A 27168-nucleotide genomic window follows, 5' to 3' on the forward strand; every position below is an offset into this window, starting at 1 on the left:
CGTCACCCTGCGCCCAAGGCTTCACCCTGCGCCCTTGGTCCGAGGCTTCACCCAGCGCCCTTGGTCTGAGGCTTCACCCTGCGCCCTTGGTCCGAGGCGTCACCCAGCGCCCTTGGTCCGAGGCTTCACTTAGCGCCCTTGGTCCGAGCCGTCACCCTGCGCCCTTGGTCCGAGCCGTAACCCTGCGCCCTTGGACCGAGCCGTCACCCTGCGCCCTTGGACCGAGCCGTCACCCTGCGCCCAAGGCTTCACCCTGCGCCCTTGGTCCGAGGCTTCACCCAGCGCCCTTGGTCTGAGGCTTCACCCAGCGCCCTTGGTCCGAGGCGTCACCCTGTGCCCTTGGTCCGAGCCGGCACCCTGCGCCCTTGGTCCGAGCCGGCACTCTACCCCCGAGGCTTAACCCAGCGCCCTTGGTCCGAGCCGTCACCCAGCGCCCTTGGTCCGAGGCTTCACCACGCGCCCTTGGTCCGAGGCTTCACCACGCGCCCTTGGTCCGAGGCTTCACCACGCGCCCTTGGTCCGAGGCTTCACCACGCGCCCTTGGTCCGAGCCGTCACCCAGCGCCCTTGGTCCGAGCCGTCACCCTGCGCCCTTGGTCCGAGCCGTCACCCTGCGCCCTTGGTCCGAGCCGTCACCCTGCGCCCTTGGTCCGAGCCGTCACCCTGCGCCCTTGGTCCGAGCCGTCACCCTGCGCCCTTGGTCCGAGCCGTCACCCTGCGCCCAAGGCTTCACCCTGCGCCCTTGGTCCGAGGCTTCACCCAGCGCCCTTGGTCTGAGGCTTCACCCAGCGCCCTTGGTCTGAGGCTTCACCCAGCGCCCTTGGTCCGAGGCCTCACCCAGCGCCCTTGGTCCGAGGCGTCACCCTGCGCCCTTGGTCCAAGCCGGCACCCTGCGCCCTTGGTCCGAGCCGGCACTCTACGCCCGAGGCTTCACCCAGCGCCCTTGGTCTGAGCCGTCACCCAGCGCCCTTGGTCCGAGGCTTCACCACGCGCCCTTGGTCCGAGGCTTCACCACGCGCCCTTGGTCCGAGGCTTTACCACGCGCCCTTGGTCCGAGGCTTCACCACGCGCCCTTGGTCCGAGGCTTCACCACGCGCCCTTGGTCCGAGCCGTCACCCAGCGCCCTTGGTCCGAGCCGTCACCCTGCGCCCTTGGTCCGAGCCGTCACCCAGCGCCCTTGGCCCGAGCCGTCACCCTGTGCCCAAGGCTTCAACCAGCGCCCTTGGTCCGAGGCTTCACCCAGCGCCCTTGGTCCGAGCCGTCACCCTGCGCCCTTGGTCCGAGCCGTCACCCTGCGCCCTTGGTCCGAGCCGTCACCCTGCGCCCTTGGTCCGAGCCGTCACCCTGCGCCCTTGGTCCGAGCCGTCACCCAGCGCCCTTGGTCCGAGCCGTCCCCTGCGCCCTTGGTCCGAGCCGTCACCCTGCGCCCTTGGTCCGAGCCGTCACCCAGCGCCCTTGGTCCGAGCCGTCACCCTGCGCCCAAGGCTTCAACCAGCGCCCTTGGTCCGAGGCTTCACCCAGCGCCCTTGGTCCGAGCCGTCACCCTGCGCCCTTGGTCCGAGCCGTCACCCTGCGCCCTTGGTCCGAGCCGTCACCCTGCGCCCTTGGTCCGAGCCGTCACCCTGCGCGCCCTTGGTCCGAGCCGTCACCCTGCGCCCTTGGTCCGAGCCGTCACCCTGCGCCCTTGGTCCGAGCCGTCACCCTGCGCCCTTGGTCCGAGCCGTCACCCAGCGCCCTTGGTCCGAGCCGTCACCCTGCGCCCTTGGTCCGAGCCGTCACCCTGCGCCCTTGGTCCGAGCCGTCACCCTGCGCCCTTGGTCCGAGCCGTCACCCTGCTCCCTTGGACCGAGCCGTCACCCTGCGCCCAAGGCTTCACCCTGCGCCCTTGGTCCGAGGCTTCACCCAGCGCCCTTGGTCTGAGGCTTCACCCTGCGCCCTTGGTCCGAGGCGTCACCCAGCGCCCTTGGTCCGAGGCTTCACCCAGCGCCCTTGGTCCGAGCCGTCACCCTGCGCCCTTGGTCCGAGCCGTAACCCTGCGCCCTTGGACCGAGCCGTCACCCTGCGCCCTTGGACCGAGCCGTCACCCTGCGCCCAAGGCTTCACCCTGCGCCCTTGGTCCGAGGCTTCACCCAGCGCCCTTGGTCTGAGGCTTCACCCAGCGCCCTTGGTCTGAGGCTTCACCCAGCGCCCTTGGTCCGAGGCGTCACCCAGCGCCCTTGGTCCGAGGCGTCACCCTGTGCCCTTGGTCCGAGCCGGCACCCTGCGCCCTTGGTCCGAGCCGGCACTCTACCCCCGAGGCTTAACCCAGCGCCCTTGGTCCGAGCCGTCACCCAGCGCCCTTGGTCCGAGGCTTCACCACGCGCCCTTGGTCCGAGGCTTCACCACGCGCCCTTGGTCCGAGGCTTCACCACGCGCCCTTGGTCCGAGGCTTCACCACGCGCCCTTGGTCCGAGCCGTCACCCAGCGCCCTTGGTCCGAGCCGTCACCCTGCGCCCTTGGTCCGAGCCGTCACCCTGCGCCCTTGGTCCGAGCCGTCACCCTGCGCCCTTGGTCCGAGCCGTCACCCTGCGCCCTTGGTCCGAGCCGTCACCCTGCGCCCTTGGTCCGAGCAGTCACCCTGCGCCCTTGGTCCGAGCCGTCACCCAGCGCCCTTGGTCCGAGCCGTCACCCTGCGCCCTTGGTCCGAGCCGTCACCCAGCGCCCTTGGTCCGAGCCGTCACCCAGCGCCCTTGGTCCGAGCCGTCACCCAGCGCCCTTGGTCCGAGGCTTCACCCAGCGCCCTTGGTCCGAGCCGTCACGCTGCGCCCTTGGTCCGAGCCTTCACCCTGCGCCCTTGGTCCGAGCCGTCACCCTGCGCCCTTGGTCCGAGCCGTCACCCTGCGCCCTTGGTCCGAGCCGTCACCCAGCGCCCTTGGTCCGAGCCGTCACCCAGCGCCTTTGATCCGAGTCGTCACCCTGTGCCCTTGGTCCGAGCCGTCACCCTGCGCCGTTGGTCCGAGCCGTCACCCTGCGCCGTTGGTCCGAGCCGTCAATCTGCTCCCTTGGTCCGAGGCTTCACCCTGCGCCCTTTGTCCAAGGCTTCACCCAGCGCCCTTGGTCCGAGGCGTCACCCTGCGCCCTTGGTCTGAGCCATCACCCTGCGCCCTTGGTCCGAGCCGTCACCCTGCGCCCTTGGTCCGAGCCGTCACCCTGCGCCCTTGGTCCGAGGCTTCACCCAGCGCCCTTGGTCTGAGGCTTCACCCTGCGCCCTTGGTCCGAGGCGTCACCCAGCGCCCTTGGTCCGAGGCTTCACTTAGCGCCCTTGGTCCGAGCCGTCACCCTGCGCCCTTGGTCCGAGCCGTAACCCTGCGCCCTTGGACCGAGCCGTCACCCTGCGCCCTTGGACCGAGCCGTCACCCTGCGCCCAAGGCTTCACCCTGCGCCCTTGGTCCGAGGCTTCACCCAGCGCCCTTGGTCTGAGGCTTCACCCAGCGCCCTTGGTCCGAGGCGTCACCCTGTGCCCTTGGTCCGAGCCGGCACCCTGCGCCCTTGGTCCGAGCCGGCACTCTACCCCCGAGGCTTAACCCAGCGCCCTTGGTCCGAGCCGTCACCCAGCGCCCTTGGTCCGAGGCTTCACCACGCGCCCTTGGTCCGAGGCTTCACCACGCGCCCTTGGTCCGAGGCTTCACCACGCGCCCTTGGTCCGAGGCTTCACCACGCGCCCTTGGTCCGAGCCGTCACCCAGCGCCCTTGGTCCGAGCCGTCACCCTGCGCCCTTGGTCCGAGCCGTCACCCTGCGCCCTTGGTCCGAGCCGTCACCCTGCGCCCTTGGTCCGAGCCGTCACCCTGCGCCCTTGGTCCGAGCCGTCACCCTGCGCCCTTGGTCCGAGCCGTCACCCTGCGCCCAAGGCTTCACCCTGCGCCCTTGGTCCGAGGCTTCACCCAGCGCCCTTGGTCTGAGGCTTCACCCAGCGCCCTTGGTCTGAGGCTTCACCCAGCGCCCTTGGTCCGAGGCCTCACCCAGCGCCCTTGGTCCGAGGCGTCACCCTGCGCCCTTGGTCCAAGCCGGCACCCTGCGCCCTTGGTCCGAGCCGGCACTCTACGCCCGAGGCTTCACCCAGCGCCCTTGGTCTGAGCCGTCACCCAGCGCCCTTGGTCCGAGGCTTCACCACGCGCCCTTGGTCCGAGGCTTTACCACGCGCCCTTGGTCCGAGGCTTCACCACGCGCCCTTGGTCCGAGGCTTCACCACGCGCCCTTGGTCCGAGCCGTCACCCAGCGCCCTTGGTCCGAGCCGTCACCCTGCGCCCTTGGTCCGAGCCGTCACCCAGCGCCCTTGGCCCGAGCCGTCACCCTGTGCCCAAGGCTTCAACCAGCGCCCTTGGTCCGAGGCTTCACCCAGCGCCCTTGGTCCGAGCCGTCACCCTGCGCCCTTGGTCCGAGCCGTCACCCTGCGCCCTTGGTCCGAGCCGTCACCCTGCGCCCTTGGTCCGAGCCGTCACCCTGCGCCCTTGGTCCGAGCCGTCACCCAGCGCCCTTGGTCCGAGCCGTCCCCTGCGCCCTTGGTCCGAGCCGTCACCCTGCGCCCTTGGTCCGAGCCGTCACCCAGCGCCCTTGGTCCGAGCCGTCACCCTGCGCCCAAGGCTTCAACCAGCGCCCTTGGTCCGAGGCTTCACCCAGCGCCCTTGGTCCGAGCCGTCACCCTGCGCCCTTGGTCCGAGCCGTCACCCTGCGCCCTTGGTCCGAGCCGTCACCCTGCGCCCTTGGTCCGAGCCGTCACCCTGCGCGCCCTTGGTCCGAGCCGTCACCCTGCGCCCTTGGTCCGAGCCGTCACCCTGCGCCCTTGGTCCGAGCCGTCACCCTGCGCCCTTGGTCCGAGCCGTCACCCAGCGCCCTTGGTCCGAGCCGTCACCCTGCGCCCTTGGTCCGAGCCGTCACCCTGCGCCCTTGGTCCGAGCCGTCACCCTGCGCCCTTGGTCCGAGCCGTCACCCTGCTCCCTTGGACCGAGCCGTCACCCTGCGCCCAAGGCTTCACCCTGCGCCCTTGGTCCGAGGCTTCACCCAGCGCCCTTGGTCTGAGGCTTCACCCTGCGCCCTTGGTCCGAGGCGTCACCCAGCGCCCTTGGTCCGAGGCTTCACCCAGCGCCCTTGGTCCGAGCCGTCACCCTGCGCCCTTGGTCCGAGCCGTAACCCTGCGCCCTTGGACCGAGCCGTCACCCTGCGCCCTTGGACCGAGCCGTCACCCTGCGCCCAAGGCTTCACCCTGCGCCCTTGGTCCGAGGCTTCACCCAGCGCCCTTGGTCTGAGGCTTCACCCAGCGCCCTTGGTCTGAGGCTTCACCCAGCGCCCTTGGTCCGAGGCGTCACCCAGCGCCCTTGGTCCGAGGCGTCACCCTGTGCCCTTGGTCCGAGCCGGCACCCTGCGCCCTTGGTCCGAGCCGGCACTCTACCCCCGAGGCTTAACCCAGCGCCCTTGGTCCGAGCCGTCACCCAGCGCCCTTGGTCCGAGGCTTCACCACGCGCCCTTGGTCCGAGGCTTCACCACGCGCCCTTGGTCCGAGGCTTCACCACGCGCCCTTGGTCCGAGGCTTCACCACGCGCCCTTGGTCCGAGCCGTCACCCAGCGCCCTTGGTCCGAGCCGTCACCCTGCGCCCTTGGTCCGAGCCGTCACCCTGCGCCCTTGGTCCGAGCCGTCACCCTGCGCCCTTGGTCCGAGCCGTCACCCTGCGCCCTTGGTCCGAGCCGTCACCCTGCGCCCTTGGTCCGAGCAGTCACCCTGCGCCCTTGGTCCGAGCCGTCACCCAGCGCCCTTGGTCCGAGCCGTCACCCTGCGCCCTTGGTCCGAGCCGTCACCCAGCGCCCTTGGTCCGAGCCGTCACCCAGCGCCCTTGGTCCGAGCCGTCACCCAGCGCCCTTGGTCCGAGGCTTCACCCAGCGCCCTTGGTCCGAGCCGTCACGCTGCGCCCTTGGTCCGAGCCTTCACCCTGCGCCCTTGGTCCGAGCCGTCACCCTGCGCCCTTGGTCCGAGCCGTCACCCTGCGCCCTTGGTCCGAGCCGTCACCCAGCGCCCTTGGTCCGAGCCGTCACCCAGCGCCTTTGATCCGAGTCGTCACCCTGTGCCCTTGGTCCGAGCCGTCACCCTGCGCCGTTGGTCCGAGCCGTCACCCTGCGCCGTTGGTCCGAGCCGTCAATCTGCTCCCTTGGTCCGAGGCTTCACCCTGCGCCCTTTGTCCAAGGCTTCACCCAGCGCCCTTGGTCCGAGGCGTCACCCTGCGCCCTTGGTCTGAGCCATCACCCTGCGCCCTTGGTCCGAGCCGTCACCCTGCGCCCTTGGTCCGAGCCGTCACCCTGCGCCCTTGGTCCGAGCCGTCACCCAGCGCCCTTGGTCCGAGCCGTCACCCAGCGCCTTTGATCCGAGTCGTCACCCTGTGCCCTTGGTCCGAGCCGTCACCCTGCACCGTTGGTCCGAGCCGTCACCCTGCGCCGTTGGTCCGAGCCGTCACCCTGCGCCGTTGGTCCGAGCCGTCAATCTGCTCCCTTGGTCCGAGGCTTCACCCTGCGCCCTTTGTCCAAGGCTTCACCCAGCGCCCTTGGTCCGAGGCGTCACCCTGCGCCCTTGGTCTGAGCCATCACCCTGCGCCCTTGGTCCGAGCCGTCACCCTGCGCCCTTGGTCCGAGCCGTCACCCTGCGCCCTTGGTCCGAGCCGTCACCCTGCGCCCTTGGTCCGAGCCGTCACCCTGCGCCCTTGGTCCGAGCCGTCACCCTGCGCCCTTGGTCCGAGCCGTCACCCTGCGCCCTTGGTCTGAGCCGTCACCCTGCGCCCTTGGTCCGAGCCGTCACCCTGCGCCCTTGGTCCTTGCCGTCACCCTGCGCCCTTGGTTCGAGCCGTCACCCTGCGCCCTTGGTCCGAGCCGTCACCCTGCGCCCTTGGTCCGAGCCGTCACCCTGCGCCCTTGGTCCGAGTCGTCACCCTGCGCCCTTGGTCCGAGCCGTCACCCTGCGCCCTTGGTCCGAGCCGTCACCCTGCGCCCTTGGTCCGAGCCGTCACCCTGCGCCCTTGGTCCGAGCCGTCACCCTGCGCCCTTGGTCCGAGCCGTCACCCTGCGCCCTTGGTCCGAGCCGTCACCCTGCGCCCTTTGTCCGAGCCGTCACCCTGCGCCCTTGGTCCGAGCCGTCACCCTGCGCCCTTTGTCCGAGCCCTCACTCTGCACCCTTGGTCCGAGCCGTCACTCTGCGCCCATACCTAAAAACAATATAGGCCCATCCGGGGACTACTACGGCTAGAGGCCCATCGGGGGACTACAACGGTGAGAGGCCTATCGGAGGACTACAACGGCTAGAGTCCCATCGGGGGACTACAACGGCTCGAGGCCCATCGGGGGACTACAACGGCTCGAGGCCCATCGGGGGACTACAACGGCTCGAGGCCCATCGGGGGACTACATCGGCTCGAGGCCCATCGGGGGACTACATTGGCTCGAGGCCCATCGGGGGACTACATTGGCTCGAGGCCCATCGGGGGACTACAACGGCTCGAGGCCCATCGGGCGACTACAACAGCTCGAGGCCCATCGGGGGACTACAACAGCTCGAGGCCCATCGGTGGACTACAACGGCTCGAGGCCCATCGGGGGACTACAACGGCTCGAGGCCCATCGGTGGACTACATCGGCTCGAGGCCCATCGGGGGACTACAACGGCTCGAGGCCCATCGGGGGACTACAACGGCTCGAGGCCCATCGGGGGACTACAAAAGCTCGAGGCCCATCGGGGGACTACAACAGCTCGAGGCCCATCGGTGGATTACAACGGCTCGAGGCCCATCGGGGGACTAAAACGTCTCGAGGCCCATCGGGGGACTACAGCGGCAAGAACCCATCTTGCCGTGGTCCGCCTCCTGTGCTTGTCACTCGACGGGCTGCTTGCCTTGTCAGTCCCCCAATGGGCGGCCTTACATCAGGGGACTGACATGGTAAGCAGCCCATCAGGGGACTGACAACAATAGGGGGACTACAACGGCTCGAGGCCCATCGGGGGACTACAACGGCTCGAGGCCCATCGGGGGACTACAACGGCTCGAGGCCCATCCGGGGACTACTACGGCTCGATGCCCATCGGAGGACTACAGCGGCTCGAGGACCATCGGGGGACTACAACGGCAAGAACCCAGCTTGCCGTGGTCCGCCTCCTGTGCTTGTCACTCGACGGGCTGCTTGCCTTGTCAGTCCCCCAATGGGCGGCCTTACATCGGGGGACTGACATGGCAAGCAGCCCATCAGGGGACTGACATCAATAGGGGGACTATAACGGCTTGAGGCCCATCAGGGTACTACAACGACTCGAAGCCCATCGGGGGACTACATTGGCTCGAGGCCCATCGGGGGACTACAACGGCTTGAGGCCCATCGGGGGACTACAACGGCTTGAGGCCCATCGGGGGACTACAACGGCTCGAGGCCCATCAGGGGACTACAACGGCTCGAGGCCCATCAGGGGACTACCAACGGCTCGAGGCCCATCGGGGGACTACAACGGCTCGAGGCCCATCGGGGGACTACAACGGCTCGAGGCCCATCGGGGGACTACAACGGCTCGAGGCCCATCGGGGGACTACAACGGCTCGAGGCCCATCGGGGGACTACAACGGCTCGAGGCCCATCGGGGGACTACAACGGCTCGAGGCCCATCGGAGGACTACAACGGCTCGAGAACCATCGGAGGACTACAGCGGCTCTAGGCCCATCGGGGGACTACAACGGCAAGAACCCAGCTTGCCGTGGTCCGCCTCCTGTGCTTGTCACTCGACGGGCTGCTTGCCTTGTCAGTCCCCCAATGGGTGGCCTTACATCGGGGGACTGACATGGCAAGCAGCCCATCAGGAGAATGACATCAATAGGGGGACTATAACGGCTTGAGGCCCATCGGGGTACTACAACGACTCGAAGCCCATCGGGGGACTACAACGGCTCGAGGCCCATCGGGGGACTACAACGGCTCGAGGCCCATCTGGGGACTACAACGACTCGAAGCCCATCGGGGAACTACAACGGCTCGAGGCCCATCGGGGGACTACAACGGCAAGAACCCAGCTTGCCGTGGTCCGCCTCCTGTGCTTGTCACTCGACGGGCTGCTTGCCTTGTCAGTCCCCCAATGGGTGGCCTTACATCGGGGGACTGACATGGCAAGCAGCCCATCAGGAGAATGACATCAATAGGGGGACTATAACGGCTTGAGGCCCATCGGGGTACTACAACGACTCGAAGCCCATCGGGGGACTACAACGGCTCGAGGCCCATCGGGGGACTACAACGGCTCGAGGCCCATCTGGGGACTACAACGACTCGAAGCCCATCGGGGAACTACAACGGCTCGAGGCCCATCGGGGGACTACAACGGCTCGAGGCCCATCCGAGGAATACAACGGCTAGAGGCCCATCGGGGGACTACATTGGCTCGAGGCCCATCGGGGGACTACAACGGCTCGAGGCCCATCGGGGGACTACAACGGCTCGAGGCCCATCGGGGGACTACAACGGCTCGAGGCCCATCGGGGGACTACAACGGCTCGAGGCCCATCGGGGGACTACATCGGCTCGAGGCCCATCGGGGGACTACAACGGCTCGAGGCCCATCGGGGGACTACAACAGCTCGAGGCCCATCGGGGGACTACAACAGCTCGAGGCCCATCGGTGGACTACAACAGCTCGAGGCCCATCGGTGGACTACAACGGCTCGAGGCCCATCGGGGGAATACAACGGCTCGAGGCCCATTGGGGGACTACAGCGGCAAGAACCCATCTTGCCGTGGTCCGCCTCCTGTGCTTGTCACTCGACGGGCTGCTTGCCTTGTCAGTCCCCCAATGGGCGGCCTTACATCAGGGGACTGACATGGTAAGCAGCCCATCAGGGGACTGACAACAATAGGGGGACTACAACGGCTCGAGGCCCATCCGGGGACTACTACGACTCGATGCCCATCGGAGGACTACAACGGCTCGAGGACCATCGGAGGACTACAGCGGCTCGAGGACCATCGGGGGACTACAACGGCAAGAACCCAGCTTGCCGTGGTCCGCCTCCTGTGCTTGTCACTCGACGGGCTGCTTGCCTTGTCAGTCCCCCAATGGGCGGCCTTACATCGGGGGACTGACATGGCAAGCAGCCCATCAGGAGACTGACATCAATAGGGGGACTATAACGGCTTGAGGCCCATCGGGGTACTACAACGACTCGAAGCCCATCGGGGGACTACAACGGCTCGAGGCCCATCGGGGGACTACAACGGTTCGAGGCCCATCCGGGGACTACTACGGCTAGAGGCCCATCGGAGGACTACAACGGCTAGAGGCCCATCGGGGGACTACATTGGCTCGAGGCCCATCGGGGGACTACAACGGCTTGAGGCCCATCGGGGGACTACAACGGCTTGAGGCCCATCGGGGGACTACAACGGCTTGAGGCCCATCGGGGGACTACAACGGCTCGAGGCCCATCAGGGGACTACAACGGCTCGAGGCCCATCGGGGGACTACAACGGCTCGAGGCCCATCGGGGGACTACAACGGCTCGAGGCCCATCGGGGGACTACAACGGCTCGAGGCCCATCGGGGGACTACAACGGCTCGAGGCCCATCGGGGGACTACAACGGCTCGAGGCCCATCGGGGGACTACAACGGCTCGAGGCCCATCGGGGGACTACAACGGCTCGATGCCCATCGGAGGACTACAACGGCTCGAGGACCATCGGAGGACTACAGCGGCTCTAGGCCCATCGGGGGACTACAACGGCAAGAACCCAGCTTGCCGTGGTCCGCCTCCTGTGCTTGTCACTCGACGGGCTGCTTGCCTTGTCAGTCCCCCAATGGGCGGCCTCACAACGGGGGACTGACATGGCAAGCAGCCCATCAGGAGAATGACATCAATAGGGGGACTATAACGGCTTGAGGCCCATCGGGGTACTACAACGACTCGAAGCCCATCGGGGGACTACAACGGCTCGAGGCCCATCGGGGGACTACAACGGCTCGAGGCCCATCTGGGGACTACAACAGCTCGAGGCCCATCGGGGGACTACAACAGCTCGAGGCCCATCGGGGGACTACAACGGCAAGAACCCATCTTGCCTTGGTCCGCCTCCTGTGCTTGTCACTCGACGGGCTGCTTGCCTTGTCAGTCCCCAATGGGCGGCCTTACTTCAGGGGACTGACATGGTAAGCAGCCCATCAGGGGACTGACAACAATAGGGGGACTACAACGGCTCGAGGCCCATCGGGAGACTACAACGGCTCGAGGCCCATCGGGGGACTACAACGGCTCGATGCCCATCGGAGGACTACAACGGCTCGAGGACCATCGGAGGACTACAGCGGCTCGAGGCCCATCGGGGGACTACAACGGCTAGAGGCCCATCGGGGGACTACAACGGCAAGAACCCAGCTTGCCGTGGTCCGCCTCCTGTGCTTGTCACTCGACGGGCTGCTTGCCTTGTCAGTCCCCCAATGGGCGGCCTTACATCGGGGGACTGACATGGCAAGCAGCCCATCAGGGGACTGACATCAATAGGGGGACTATAACGGCTCGAGGCCCATCGGGGGACTACAACGGCTCGAGGCCCATCGGGGGACTACAGCGGCTCGAGGCCCATCGGGGGACTACAACGGCTCGAGGCCTATCGGGGGACTACAACGGCTCGAGGCCTATCGGGGGACTACAACGGCAAGAACCCAGCTTGCCGTGGTCCGCCTCTTGTGCTTGTCACTCAACGGGCTGCTTGCCTCGTCAGTCCCCCAATGGGCAGCCTTACATCGGGGGACAGACATGGTAAGCAGCCCATCAGGGGACTGACCACAATACGGGGACTACAACAGCTCGAGGCCCATCGGGGGACTACAACGGCTCGAGGCCCATCGGGGGACTACAACGGCTCGAGGCCCATCGGGAGACTACAACGGCTCGAGGCCCATCGGGGGACTACAACGGCTCGAGGCCTATCGGGGGACTACAACGGTTTGAGGCCCATCGGGGGACTACAATGGTTTGAGGCCCATCGGGGGACTACAACGGCTCGAGGCCCATCGGGGGACTACAATGGCAAGAACCCATCTTGCCGTGGTCCGCCTCCTGTTCTTGTCACTTGACGAGCTGCTTGCCTTGTCAGTCCCCCAATGGGCGGCCTTACATCGGGGTACTGACATGGTAAGCAGCCCATCAGGGGACTGACAACAATAGGGGGACTACAACAGCTCGAGGCCCATCGGGGGACTACAACGGCTCGAGGCCCATCGGGGACTACAACGGCTCGAGGCGCATCGGGGGACTACAACGGCTCGAGGCCCATCGGGGGACTACAACGGCTCGAGGCCCATCGGGGGACTACAATGGCAAGAACCCATCTTGCCGTGCTCTGCCTCTTGTGCTTGTCACTTGACGAGCTGCTTGCCTTGTCAGTCCCCCAATGGGCGGCCTTACATCGGGGGACTGACATGGTAAGCAGCCCATTAGGGGACTGACAAAAGAGGGGGACTACAACGGCTCGAGGCCCATCGGGGGACTACAACGGCTCATGGCCCATCGGGGGACTACAACGGCTCGAGGCCCATCGGGGGACTACAACGGCTCGAGGCCCATCGAGGGACTACAATGGCTCGAGGCCCATCGGGGGACTACAACGGCAAGAACCCATCTTGCCGTGGTCCGCCTCCTGTGCTTGTCACTCGACGGGCTGCTTGCCTTGTCAGTCCCCCAATAGGCGGCCTTACATCGGGGGACTGACAAGGTAAGCAGCCCATCAGGGGACTGATAACAATAGGGGGACTACAACGGCTCGTTGCCCCTTTGGGGGACTACAGCAGCTCGAGGCCCATCGGGGGACTACAACTGCTGGAGGCCCATCGGGGGACTACAACGGCTCGAGGCCCATCGGGGGACTACAACGGCTCGAGGCCCATCGAGGGACTACAACGGCTCGAGGCCCATCGGGGGACTACAACTGCAAAAGGCCCATCGGGGAACTACTACGGCTAGAGGTTCATCGGGGGACTACACCGGCAAGAGGATCATCGGGGGACTACACCGGCAAGAGGCCCATCAGGGAATTAGTTCATGCTACATTAGCACTATCCAGGAGCGCCACGGGGAGGCTTCCCAATGCTCCCATACAACCGGGGTGCCGTGGGGCCCCAAGCTCTCACTGCCTGGAAACCACAGCGGCATCCCAGAGGGGGTGGCTGGGAGGTAAAGGCGATCCCCCCCAAGCGTGGCCAGCGCCGGGAAGAGCAGCCCGCACCTGCATCCCAAAAATGAAAACAGGTACTTACCTACAACGGCTCGAAGGCCCATCGGGGGACTACAACGGCTCGAGGCCCATCAGGGGACTACAACGGCTCGAGGCCCATCGGGGGACTACAACGGCTCGAGGCCCATCGGGGGACTACAACGGCTCGAGGCCCATCGGGGGACTACAACAACTCGAGGCCCATCGGGGGACTACAACGGCTCGAGGCCCATCGGGGGACTACAACAACTCGAGGCCCATCGGGGGACTACAACGGCTCGAGGCCCATCGGGGGACTACAACGGCTCGAGGCCCATCGGGGGACTACAACGGCAAGAACCCAGCTGGCCGTGGTCCGCCTCCTGTGCTTGTCACTCGACGGGCTGCTTGCCTTGTCAGTCCCCCAATGGGCGGCCTTACATCGGGGGACTGATATGGCAAGCAGCCAATCAGGGGACTGACATCAATAGGGGGACTATAACAGCTTGAGGCCCATCGGGGACTACAACGGCTCGAGGCCCATCAGGGGACTACAACGGCTCGAGGCCCATGGGGGACTACAACGGCTCGAGGCCCATGGGGGACTACAACGGCTCGAGGCCCATCGGGGGACTACAACGGCTAGAGGCCCATCGGGGGACTACAACGGCTAGAGGCCCATCGGGGGACTACAACAGCTCGAGGCCCATCGGGGGACTACAACGGCTTGAGGCCCATCGGGGGACTACAACAGCTTGAGGCCCATCGGGGGACTACAATGGCTCGAGGCCCATCGGGGGACTACAACGGCTCGCGGCCCATCGGGGGACTACAACGGCTCGAGGCCCATCGGGGGACTACAACAGATCTAGGCCCATCGGGGGACTACAACAGATCGAGGCCCATCTGGGGACTACAACGGCTCGAGGCCCATCGGGGGACTACAACGGCTCGAGGCCCATCGGGGGACTACAACGGCTCGAGGCCCTTCGGGGGACTACAACGGCAAGAACCCAGCTTGCCATGGTCCGCCTCCTGTGCTTGTCACTCAACGGGCTGCTCTCCTCGTCAGTCGCCCAATGGGCGGCCTTACATCGGGGCACTGACATGGTAAGCAGCCCATCAGGGGACTGACAACAATAGGGGGACTACAACGGCTCGAGGCCCATCGGGGGACTACAACGGCTCGAGGCCCATTGGGGGGACTACAACGGCTCGAGGCCTATCGGGGGGCTACAACGGCTCGAGGCCCATCGGGGGACTACAATGGCTCGAGGCCCATCGGGGGACTACAACGGCTCGAGGCCCATCGGGGGACTACAACGGCTCGAGGCCCATCGGAGGACTACAACGGCTCGAGGCCCATCGGGGGACTACAACGGCTCGAGGCCCATCGGGGGACTTCAACGGCTCGAGGCCCATCAGGGGACTACATTGGCTCGAGGCCCATCGGTGAACTACAACAGCTCGAGGCCCATCGGTGAACTACAACAGCTCGAGGCCCATCGGGGGACTACAACGGCTTGAGGCCCATCGGGGGACTACAACAGCTTGAGGCCCATCGGGGGACTACAATGGCTCGAGGCCCATCGGGGGACTACAACGGCTCGCGGCCCATCGGGGGACTACAACGGCTCGAGGCTCATCGGGGGACTACAACAGATCAAGGCCCATCGGGGGACTACAACAGATCGAGGCCCATCTGGGGACTACAACGGCTCGAGGCCCTTCGGGGGACTACAACGGCAAGAACCCAGCTTGCCATGGTCCGCCTCGTGTGCTTGTCACTCAACGGGCTGCTCTCCTCGTCAGTCGCCCAATGGGCGGCCTTACATCGGGGCACTGACATGGTAAGCAGCCCATCAGGGGACTGACAACAATAGGGGGACTACAACGGCTCGAGGCCCATCGGGGGACTACAACGGCTCGAGGCCCATTGGGGGGACTACAACGGCTCGAGGCCTATCGGGGGGCTACAACGGCTCGAGGCCCATCGGGGGACTACAATGGCTCGAGGCCCATCGGGGGACTACAACGGCTCGAGGCCCATCGGAGGACTACAACGGCTCGAGGCCCATCGGGGGACTACAACGGCTCGAGGCCCATCGGGGGACTACAACGGCTCGAGGCCCATCGGGGACTACAACGGCTCGAGGCCCATCGGGGACTACAACGGCAAGAACCCAGCTTGCCGTGGTCCGCCTCCTGTGCTTGTCACTCGACGGGCTGCTTGCCTTGTCAGTCCCCCAATGGGCGGTCTTACATCGGGGGACTTACATGGCAAGCAGCCCATCAGGGGATTGACATCAATAGGGGGACTATAACGGCTCAAGGCCCATCGGGGGACTACAACGGCTCGATGCCCATCGGGGGACTACAACGGCTCAATGCCCATCGGGGGACTACAACGGCTCGATGCCCATCGGGGGACTACAACGGCTCGTGGCCCATCGGGGGACTACAACGGCTCGAGGCCCATCGCCCTGCGCCCTGCTCCAAGACTCCAAACAGCGCCCAGGTACGAGACTTCAAGCAAACAGCGCCCTGGTCCAAAACTACAAACAGCGCCCTGGTTCGAGACTTCACACAAACAGTGCCCTGCAGCACCACGGTCCGAGACTTCAAACAAACAGCGCCCCGGTCCGAGGCTAAAAACAAACAGCGCCATGGTCCGAGACTACAATCAGCGCCCTCGTCCGAGACTACAAACAAACAGCGCCCTGGTCCGAGACTTCAAGCAAACAGCGCCACGGTCCGAGACTTCAAGCAAACAGCGCCCTGGTCCGAGACTTCAAACAAACAGCGCCCCGGTCCGAGAATTCACACAAACAGCGCCCTGGTCCGAGAGTTCAAACAAGCAGCGCCCTGGTCCGAGACTTCAAACAAACTGCGCCCTGGTTCGAGAGTTCACACAAAGAGCCCCCTGCAGTGCCCTGGTCCGAGACTTCAAACAAATAGCGCCCTGGTCCGAGACTTCAAATAAACAGCGCCCTGGTCCAAAACTAAAAACAGCGCCCTGGTCCGAGACTTCAAACAAACAGCGCCCTGGTCCGAGACTACAAACAGCGCCCTGGTTCGAGACTACAAACAAACAGCGCCCCGGTGCGAGATTTCAAACATACAGCGCCCTGGTCCGAGACTACGAACACATAGCGCCCTGGTCCGAGACTTCAAACAAACAGCGCCCTGGTCCAAAACTACAAACAAACAGCGCCCTGGTCCAAAACTACAAACAGCGCCCTGGTCCGAGACTTCAAATAAACAGCGCACTGGTCCAAAACTACAAACAGCGACCTGGTTCGAGACCAAACACAAAAATATTTACAGAATTGTGTTGGTAATGTATATGGAAAATTGTGGGCGAAGAACAAGCATGCAAACATTGCAGGGATTTGAACCCTGTCCTGCCAGGCAGGAGTGCCTATCACCAACGCTTTCTGCCATAGTCAAATAATACTAAGTTTGAGTGAAGAAAATACATACTTCCAATTTTAATCAGAAAGGAAAAAAAAACTGCACATTTCCTAGTTAATCCAGAGGAAGGCGAAAAACCTTATAAGGCCTAGTCCAATTAGCCTTAAAAGGGAAAAATTCCTTCCCGACTCCTTATGGCAGTCAGATAAATCCCTGGATCAACTCTCCCTGGCACTATGTTGTAATTATGGCCGGAGGTACTTTACTTACAACCGGCGCCCAGGAGGGACTTGCTACTACCGGCGCCCAGGAGGGACTTGCTACTACCGGCGCCCAGGAGGGACTTGCTACAACCGGCGCCCAGGAGGGACTTGCTACAACCGGCGCCCAGGAGGGACTTGCTACAACCGGCGCCCAGGAGGGACTTGCTACAACCGGCGCCCAGGAGGGACTTGCTACAACCGGCGCCCAGGAGGGACTTGCTACAACCGGCGCCCAGGAGGGACTTGCTACAACCGGCGCCCAGGAGGGACTTGCTACAACCGGCGCCCAGGAGGGACTTGCTACAACCGGCGCCCAGGAGGGACTTGCTACAACCGGCGCCCAGGAGGGACTTGCTACAACCGGCGCCCAGGAGGGACTTGCTACAACCGGCGCCCAGGAGGGACTTGCTACAACCGGCGCCCAGGAGGGACTTGCTACAACCGGCGCCCAGGAGGGACTTGCTACAACCGGCGCCCAGGAGGGACTTGCTACAACCGGCGCCCAGGAGGGACTTGCTACAACCGGCGCCCAGGAGGGACTTGCTACAACCGGCGCCCAGGAGGGACTTGCTACAACCGGCGCCCAGGAGGGACTTGCTACAACCGGCGCCCAGGAGGGACTTGCTACAACCGGCGCCCAGGAGGGACTTGCTACAACCGGCGCCCAGGAGGGACTTGCTACAACCGGCGCCCAGGAGGGACTTGCTACAACCGGCGCCCAGGAGGGACTTGCTACAACCGGCGCCCAGGAGGGACTTGCTACAACCGGCGCCCAGGAGGGACTTGCTACAACCGGCGCCCAGGAGGGACTTGCTACAACCGGCGCCCAGGAGGGACTTGCTACAACCGGCGCCCAGGAGGGACTTGTTACAACCGGCGCCCAGGAGGGACTTGTTACAACCGGCGCCCAGGAGGGACTTGTTACAACCGGCGCCCAGGAGGGACTTGTTACAACCGGCGCCCAGGAGGGACTTGTTACAACCGGCGCCCAGGAGGGACTTGTTACAACCGGCGCCCAGGAGGGACTTGTTACAACCGGCGCCCAGGAGGGACTTGTTACAACCGGCGCCCAGGAGGGACTTGCTACAACCGGCGCCCAGGAGGGACTTGCTACAACCGGCGCCCAGGAGGGACTTGTTACAACCGGCGCCCAGGAGGGACTTGTTACAACCGGCGCCCAGGAGGGACTTGTTACAACCGGCGCCCAGGAGGGACTTGTTACAACCGGCGCCCAGGAGGGACTTGTTACAACCGGCGCCCAGGAGGGACTTGTTACAACCGGCGCCCAGGAGGGACTTGTTACAACCGGCGCCCAGGAGGGACTTGTTACAACTGGCGCCCAGGAGGGACTTGTTACAACCGGCGCCCAGGAGGGACTTGTTACAACCGGCGCCCAGGAGGGACTTGTTACAACCGGCGCCCAGGAGGGACTTGTTACAACCGACGCCCAGGAGGGACTTGTTACAACCGGCACCCAGGAGGGACTTGTTACAACTGGCTCCCAGGAGGGACTTTAGTAACAACCGGCGCTCTAGTATGACCCTTCCGCCATTCACCCCGCGCCCTTGGTCCGAGGCTTCACCCCGCGCCCTTGGTCCGAGCCGTCACCCTGCGCCCTTGGTCCGAGCCTTCACCCAGCGCCCTTGGTCCGAAGCTTCACCCAGCGCCCTTGGTCCGAGGCTTCACCACGCGCCCTTGGTCCGAGGCTTCACCACGCGCCCTTGGTCCGAGGCTTCACCACGCGCCCTTGGTCCGAGGCTTCACCACGCGCCCTTGGTCCGAGGCTTCACCACGCGCCCTTGGTCCGAGGCTTCACCACGCGCCCTTGGTCCGAGGCTTCACCACGCGCCCTTGGTCCGAGGCTTCACCACGCGCCCTTGGTCCGAGGCTTCACCACGCGCCCTTGGTCCGAGGATTCACCACGCGCCCTTGGTCCGAGGCTTCACCACGCGCCCTTGGTCCGAGGCTTCACCACGCGCCTTTGGTCCGAGGTTTCACCACGCGCCTTTGGTCCGAGGCTTCACCACGCGCCCTTGGTCCGAGGCTTCACCACGCGCCCTTGGTCCGAGGCTTCACCACGCGCCCTTGGTCCGAGGCTTCACCACGCGCCCTTGGTCCGAGGCTTCACCACGCGCCCTTGGTCCGAGGCTTCACCACGCGCCCTTGGTCCGAGGCTTCACCACGTGCCCTTGGTCCGAGGCTTCACCCTGCGCCCTTGGTCCGAGCCGTCACACAGCGCCCTTGGTCCGAGCCGTCACCCAGCGCCCTTGGTCCGAGCCGTCACCCAGCGCCCTTGGTCCGAGCCGTCACCCAGCGCCCTTGGTCCGAGGCTTCACCCAGCGCCCTTGGTCCGAGCTGTCACCCTGCGCCCTTGGTCCGAACCGTCACCCTGTGCCCTTGGTCCGAGCCGTCACTCTGCGCCTGAGGCATCGCCCAGCGCCCTTGGTCCGAGCCGTCACCCTGCGCCCTTGGTCCGAGCCGTCACCCAGCGCCCTTGGTCCGAGGCTTCACCCAGCGCCCTTGGTCCGAGCTGTCACCCTGCGCCCTTGGTCCGAACCGTCACCCTGCGCCCTTGGTCCGAACCGTCACCCTGTGCCCTTGGTCCGAGCCGTCACTCTGCGCCTGAGGCGTCGCCCTGCGCCCTTGGTCCGAGCCGTCACCCTGCGCCCTTGGTCCGAGCCGTCACCCTGCGCCCTTGGTCCGAGCCGTCACCCTGCGCCCTTGGTCCGAGCCGTCACCCTGCGCCCTTGGTCCGAGCCGTCACCCTGCGCCCTTGGTCCGAGCCGTCACCCTGCGCCCTTGGTCCGAGCCGTCACCCTGCGCCCTTGGTCCGAGCCGTCACCCTGCGCCCTTGGTCCGAGCCGTCACCCTGCGCCCTTGGTCCGAGCCGTCACCCTGCGCCCTTGGTCCGAGCCGTCACCCTGCGCCCTTGGTCCGAGCCGTCACCCTGCGCCCTTGGTCCGAGCCGTCACCCTGCGCCCTTGGTCCGAGCCGTCACCCTGCGCCCTTGGTCCGAGCCGGCACCCTGCGCCCTTGGTCAGAGCCGGCACCCTGCGCCCTTGGTCAGAGCCGGCACTCTACGCCCGAGGCTTCACCCAGCGCCCTTGGTCTGAGCCGTCACCCTGCGCTCTTGGTCCGAGCCGTCACCCTGCGCCCTTGGTCCGAGCCGTCAACCTGCGCCCTTGGTCCGAACCGTCAACCTGCACCCTTGGTCCGAGGCTTCACCCTGCGCCCATTGTCCGAGGCTTCACCCAGCGCCCTTGGTCCGAGGCTTCACCCAGCGCCCTTGGTCCGAGCCGCCACCCAGCGCCCTTGGTCCTAGGCTTCACCCAGCGCCCTTGCTCCGAGCCGTCACCCAGCGCCCTTGGTCCGAGCCGTCACCCTGCGCCCTTGGTCCGAGCCGTCACCCTGCGCCCTTGGTCCGAGCCGGCACCCTGCGGCCTTGGTCCGAGCCAGCACTCTGCGCCCTTGGTCCGAGCCGGCACCCAGCGCCCTTGGTCCGAGCCGGCACCCAGCGCCCTTGGCCCGAGCCGTCACCCAGCGCCCTTGGTCCGAGCCGTCACCCAGCGCCCTTGGTCCGAGCCGTCACCCAGCGCCCTTGGTCCGAGCCGTCACCCAGCGCCCTTGGTCCGAGCCGTCACCCAGCGCCCTTGGTCCGAGCCGTCACCCAGCGCCCTTGGTCCGAGCCGTCACCCAGCGCCCTTGGTCCGAGCCGTCACCCAGCGCCCTTGGTCCGAGCCGTCACCCTGCGCCCTTGGTCCGAGCCGTCAGCCTGCGCCCTTGGTCCGAGCCGTCAGCCTGCGCCCTTGGTCCGAGCCGTCACCCTGCGCCGTTGGTCCGAGCCGTCAACCTGCGCCCTTGGTCCGAGGCTTCACCCAGCGTACTTAGTCCGAGCCGTCACCCTGCGCCCTTGGTCCGAGCCGTCACCCTGCGCCCTTGGTCCGAGCCGTCACCCTGCGCCCTTGGTCCGAGCCGTCACCCTGCGCCCTTGGTCCGAGCCGTCACCCTGCGCCCTTGGTCCGAGCCGTCACCCTGCGCCCTTGGTCCGAGCCGTCACCCAGCGCCCTTGGTCCGAGCAGTCACCCAGCGCCCTTGGTCCGAGCCGTCACCCAGCGCCCTTGGTCCGAGCCGTCACCCAGCGCCCTTGGTCCGAGCCGTCACCCAGCGCCCTTGGTCCAAGCCGTCACCCAGCGCCTTTGATCCGAGCCGTCACCCTGTGCCCTTGGTCCGAGCCGTCACCCTGCGCCTTTGGTCCGAGCCGTCACCCTGCGCCTTTGGTCCGAGCCGTCAATCTGCTCCCTTGGTCCGAGGTTTCACCCTACGCCCTTTGTCCAAGGCTTCACCCAGCGCCCTTGGTCCGAGCCGTCACCCAGCGCCCTTGGTCTGAGCCGTCACTCTGCGCCCAAGGCTTCACCCAGCGCCCTTAGTCCGAGGCGTCACCCTGCGCCCTTGGCCCGAGGCGTCACCCTGCGCCCTTGGTCTGAGCCGTCACCCTGCGCCCTTGGTCCGAGCCGTCACCCTGCGCCCTTGGTCCGAGCCGTCACCCTGCGCCCTTGGTCCGAGCCGTCACCCTGCGCCCTTGGTCCGAGCCGTCACCCTGCGCCCTTGGTTCGAGCCGTCACCCTGCGCCCTTGGTTCGAGCCGTCACCCTGCGCCCTTGGTCCGAGCCGTCACCCTGCGCCCTTTGTCAGAGCCGTCACACTGCGCCCTTGGTCCGAGCCGTCACCCTGCGCCCTTTGTCCGAGCCGTCACTCTGCGCCCTTGGTCCGAGTTGTCACTCTGCACCCTTGGTCCGAGCCGTCACTCTGCGCCCATACCTAAAAACAATATAGGCCCATCCGGGGACTACTACGGCTAGAGGCCCATCGGGGGACTACAACGGGTAGAGGCCTATCGGAGGACTACAACGGCTAGAGGCCCATCGGGGGACTACATTGGCTCAAGGCCCATCGGGGGACTACAACGGCTTGAGGCCCATCAGGGGACTACAACGGCTTGAGGCCCATCGGGGGACTATAACGGCTCGAGGCCAATCAGGGGACTACAATGGCTCGAGGCCCATCGGGGGACTACAACGGCTCGAGGCCCATCGGGGGACTACAACGGCTCGAGGCCCATCGGGGGACTACAACGGCTCGAGGCCCATCGGGGGACTACAACGGCTCGAGGCCCATCGGGGGACTACATCGGCTCGAGGCCCATCGGGGGACTACATTGGCTCGAGGCCCATCGGGGGACTACAACGGCTCGAGGCCCATCGGGGGACTACAACAGCTCGAGGCCCATCGGGGGACTACAACAGCTCGAGGCCCATCGGTGGACTACAACGGCTCGAGGCCCATCGGGGGACTACAACGGCTCGAGGCCCATCGGGGGACTACAGCGGCAAGAACCCATCTTGCCGTGGTCCGCCTCCTGTGCTTGTCACTCGACGGGCTGCATGCCTTGTCAGTCCCCCAATGGGCGGCCTTACATCAGGGGACTGACATGGTAAGCAGCCCATCAGGGGACTGACTACAATAGGGGAACTACAACGGCTCGAGGCCCATCAGGGGACTACAACGGCTCGAGGCCCATCGGGTGACCACAACGGCTCGAGGCCCATCCGGGGACTACTACGGCTCGATGCCCATCGGAGGACTACAACGGCTCGAGGACCATCGGAGGACTACAGCGGCAAGAACCCAGCTTGCCATGGTCCGCCTCCTGTGCTTGTCACTCGACGGGCTGCTTGCCTTGTCAGTCTCCCAATGGGCGGCCTTACATCGGGGGACTGACATGGCAAGCAGCCCATCAGGGGACAGACATCAATAGGGGGACTATAACGGCTTGAGGCCCATCGGGGTACTACAACGACTCGAAGCCCATCGGGGGACTACAACAGCTCGAGGCCCATCGGGGGACTACAACGGTTCGAGGCCCATCCGGGGACTACTACGGCTAGAGGCCCATCGGGGGACTACAACGGGTAGAGGCCTATCGGAGGACTACAACGGCTAGAGGCCCATCGGGGGACTACATTGGCTCGAGGCCCATCGGGGGACTACAACGGCTTGAGGCCCATCAGGGGACTACAACGGCTTGAGGCCCATCGGGAGACTACAACGGCTCGAGGCCCATCAGGGGACTACAACGGCTCGAGGCCCATCGGGGGACTACAACGGCTCGAGGCCCATCGGGGACTACAACGGCTCGAGGCCCATCGGGGGACTACAACGGCTCGAGGCCCATTGGGGGACTACAACGGCTCGATGCCCATCGGAGGACTACAGCGGCTCTAGGCCCATCGGGGGTCTACAACGGCAAGAACCCAGCTTGCCGTGGTCCGCCTCCTGTGCTTGTCACTCGACGGGCTGCTTGCCTTGTCAGTCTCCCAATGGGCGGCCTTACATCGGGGGACTGACATGGCAAGCAGCCCATCAGGGGACTGACATTAATAGGGGGACTATAACGCCTTGAGGCCTATCGGGGTACTACAACGACTCGAAGCCCATCGGGGGACTACAACGACTCGAAGCCCATCGGGGGACTACAACGGCTCGAGGCCCATCGGGGGACTACAACAGCTCGAGGCCCATCCGGGGACTACTACGGCTAGAGGCCCATCGGGGGACTACAACGACTCGAGGCCCATCGGGGGACTACAACGGCTCGAGGCCCATCGGGGGACTACAACGGCTAGAGGCCCATCGGGGGACTACATTGGCTCGAGGCCCATCGGGGGGCTACAACGGCTCGAGGCCCATCGGGGGACTACAACGGCTTGAGGCCCATCGGGGGACTACAACGGCTCGAGGCCCATCGGGGGACTACAACAGCTCGAGGCCCATCGGGGGACTACAACGGCTCGAGGCCCATCTGGGGACTACAACGGCTCGAGGCCCATCGGGGGACTACAACGGCTCGAGGCCCATCGGGGGACTACAACGGCTCGAGGCCCATCGGGGGACTACAACGGCTCGAGGCCCATCGGGGGACTACAAAGGCTCGAGGCCCATCGGGGGACTACATCGGCTCGAGGCCCATCGGGGGACTACAACGGCTTGAGGCCCATCGGGGGACTACAACAGCTCGAGGCCCATCGGAGGACTACAACAGGTCGAGGCCCATCGGTGGACTACAACGGCTCGAGGCCCATCGGTGGACTACAACGGCTCGAGGCCCATCGGCAGACTACAACTTCTCGAGGCCCATCGGGGGACTACATCGGCTTGAGGCCCATCGGGGGACTACAACGGCTCAAGGCCCATCGGGGGACTACAACGGCTCGAGGCCCATCGGGGGACTACAACGGCTCGAGGACCATCGGTGGACTACAACGGCTCGAGGCCCATCGGGAGACTACAACGGCTCAAGGCCCATCGGGGGACTACAACGGCTCGAGGCCCATCGGGGGACTACAACAGCTCGAGGCCCATCGGGGGACTACAACGGCTCGAGGCCCATCGGGGGACTACAGCGGCAAGAACCCATCTTGCCTTGGTCCGCCTCCTGTGCTTGTCACTCGACGGGCTGCTTGCCTTGTCAGTCCCCCAATGGGCGGCCTTACATCAGGGGACTGACATGGTAAGCAGCCCATCAGGGGACTGACAACAATAGGGGGACTACAACGGCTCGAGGCCCATCGGGGGACTACAACGGCTCGAGGCCCATCGGGGGACTACAACGGCTCGAGGCCCATCGGGGGACTACAACGGTTCGAGGCCCATCCGGGGACTACTACGGCTAGAGGCCCATCGGGGGACTACAACGGGTAGAGGCCTATCGGAGGACTACAATGGCTAGAGGCCCATCGGGGGACTACATTGGCTCGAGGCCCATCGGGGGACTACAACGGCTTGAGGCCCATCGGGGGACTACAACGGCTTGAGGCCCATCGGGGGACTACAACGGCTCGAGGCCCATCGGGGGACTACAACGGCTCGAGGCCCATCGGGGGACTACAACGGCTCGAGGCCCATTGGGGGACTACAACGGCTCGAGGACCATCGGAGGATTACAACGGCTCGAGGACCATCGGAGGACTACAGCGGCTCTAGGCCCATCGGGGGACTACAACGGCAAGAACCCAGCTTGCCGTGGTCCGCCTCCTGTGCTTGTCACTCGACGGGCTGCTTGCCTTGTCAGTCCCCCAATGGGCGGCCTTACATCGGGGGACTGACATGGCAAGCAGCCCATCAGGGGACTGACATCAATAGGGGGACTATAACGCCTTGAGGCCCATCGGGGTACTACAACGGCTCGAGGCCCATCGGGGGACTACAACAGCTCGAGGCCCATCCGGGGACTACAACGGCTCGAGGCCCATCGGGGGACTACAACAGCCCGAGGCCCATCCGGGGACTACAACGGCTAGAGGCCCATCGGGGGACTACAACGACTCGAAGCCCATCGGGGGACTACAACGGCTCGAGGCCCATCGGGGGACTACAACGGCTAGAGGCCCATCGGGGGACTACATTGGCTCGAGGCCCATCGGGGGGCTACAACGGCTCGAGGCCCATCGGGGGACTACAACGGCTTGAGGCCCATCGGGGGACTACAACGGCTCGAGGCCCATCGGGGGACTACAACGGCTCGAGGCCCATCGGGGGACTACAACGGCTCGAGGCCCATCGGGGGACTACAACGGCTCGAGGCCCATCGGGGGACTACATCGGCTCGAGGCCCATCGGGGGACTACAACGGCTCAAGGCCCATCGGGGGACTACAACGGCTCGAGGCCCATCGGGGGACTACAACAGCTCGAGGCCCATCGGTGGACTACAACGGCTCGAGGCCCATCGGCAAACTACAACGGCTCGAGGCCCATCGGCAGACTACAACGGCTCGAGGCCCATCGGGGGACTACATCGGCTTGAGGCCCATCGGGGGACTACAACGGCTCAAGGCCCATCGGGGGACTACAACGGCTCGAGGCCCATCAGGGGACTACAACAGCTCGAGGCCCATCGGTGGACTACAACGGCTCGAGGCCCATCGGGGGACTACAACGGCTCAAGGCCCATCGGGGGACTACAACGGCTCAAGGCCCATCGGGGGACTACAATGGCTCGAGGCCCATCGGGGGACTACAACAGCTCGAGGCCCATCGGTGGACTACAACGGCTCGAGGCCCATCGGGGGACTACAACGGCTCGAGGCCCATCGGGGGACTACAGCGGCAAGAACCCATCTTGCCTTGGTCCGCCTCCTGTGCTTGTCACTCGACGGGCTGCTTGCCTTGTCAGTCCCCCAATGGGCGGCCTTACATCAGGGGACTGACATGGTAAGCAGCCCATCAGGGGACTGACAACAATAGGGGGACTACAACGGCTCAGGGCCCATCAGGGGACTACAACGGCTTGAGGCCCATCGGGAGACTACAACGGCTCGAGGCCCATCAGGGGACTACAACGGCTCGAGGCCCATCGGGGGACTACAACGGCTCGAGGCCCATCGGGGGACTACAACGGCTCGAGGCCCATCGGGGGACTACAACGGCTCGAGGCCCATTGGGGGACTACAACGGCTCGATGCCCATCGGAGGACTACAGCGGCTCTAGGCCCATCGGGGGTCTACAACGGCAAGAACCCAGCTTGCCGTGGTCCGCCTCCTGTGCTTGTCACTCGACGGGCTGCTTGCCTTGTCAGTCTCCCAATGGGCGGCCTTACATCGGGGGACTGACATGGCAAGCAGCCCATCAGGGGACTGACATTAATAGGGGGACTATAACGCCTTGAGGCCTATCGGGGTACTACAACGACTCGAAGCCCATCGGGGGACTACAACGACTCGAAGCCCATCGGGGGACTACAACGGCTCGAGGCCCATCGGGGGACTACAACAGCTCGAGGCCCATCCGGGGACTACTACGGCTAGAGGCCCATCGGGGGACTACAACGACTCGAGGCCCATCGGGGGACTACAACGGCTCGAGGCCCATCGGGGGACTACAACGGCTAGAGGCCCATCGGGGGACTACATTGGCTCGAGGCCCATCGGGGGACTACATTGGCTCGAGGCCCATCGGGGGGCTACAACGGCTCGAGGCCCATCGGGGGACTACAACGGCTTGAGGCCCATCGGGGGACTACAACGGCTCGAGGCCCATCGGGGGACTACAACAGCTCGAGGCCCATCGGGGGACTACAACGGCTCGAGGCCCATCTGGGGACTACAACGGCTCGAGGCCCATCGGGGGACTACAACGGCTCGAGGCCCATCGGGGGACTACAACGGCTCGAGGCCCATCGGGGGACTACAACGGCTCGAGGCC

The sequence above is a fragment of the Hyperolius riggenbachi genome, chromosome 8 (genome assembly GCF_040937935.1).
Source record: "Hyperolius riggenbachi isolate aHypRig1 chromosome 8, aHypRig1.pri, whole genome shotgun sequence".
Taxonomy (NCBI): Eukaryota; Metazoa; Chordata; class Amphibia; order Anura; family Hyperoliidae; genus Hyperolius; species Hyperolius riggenbachi.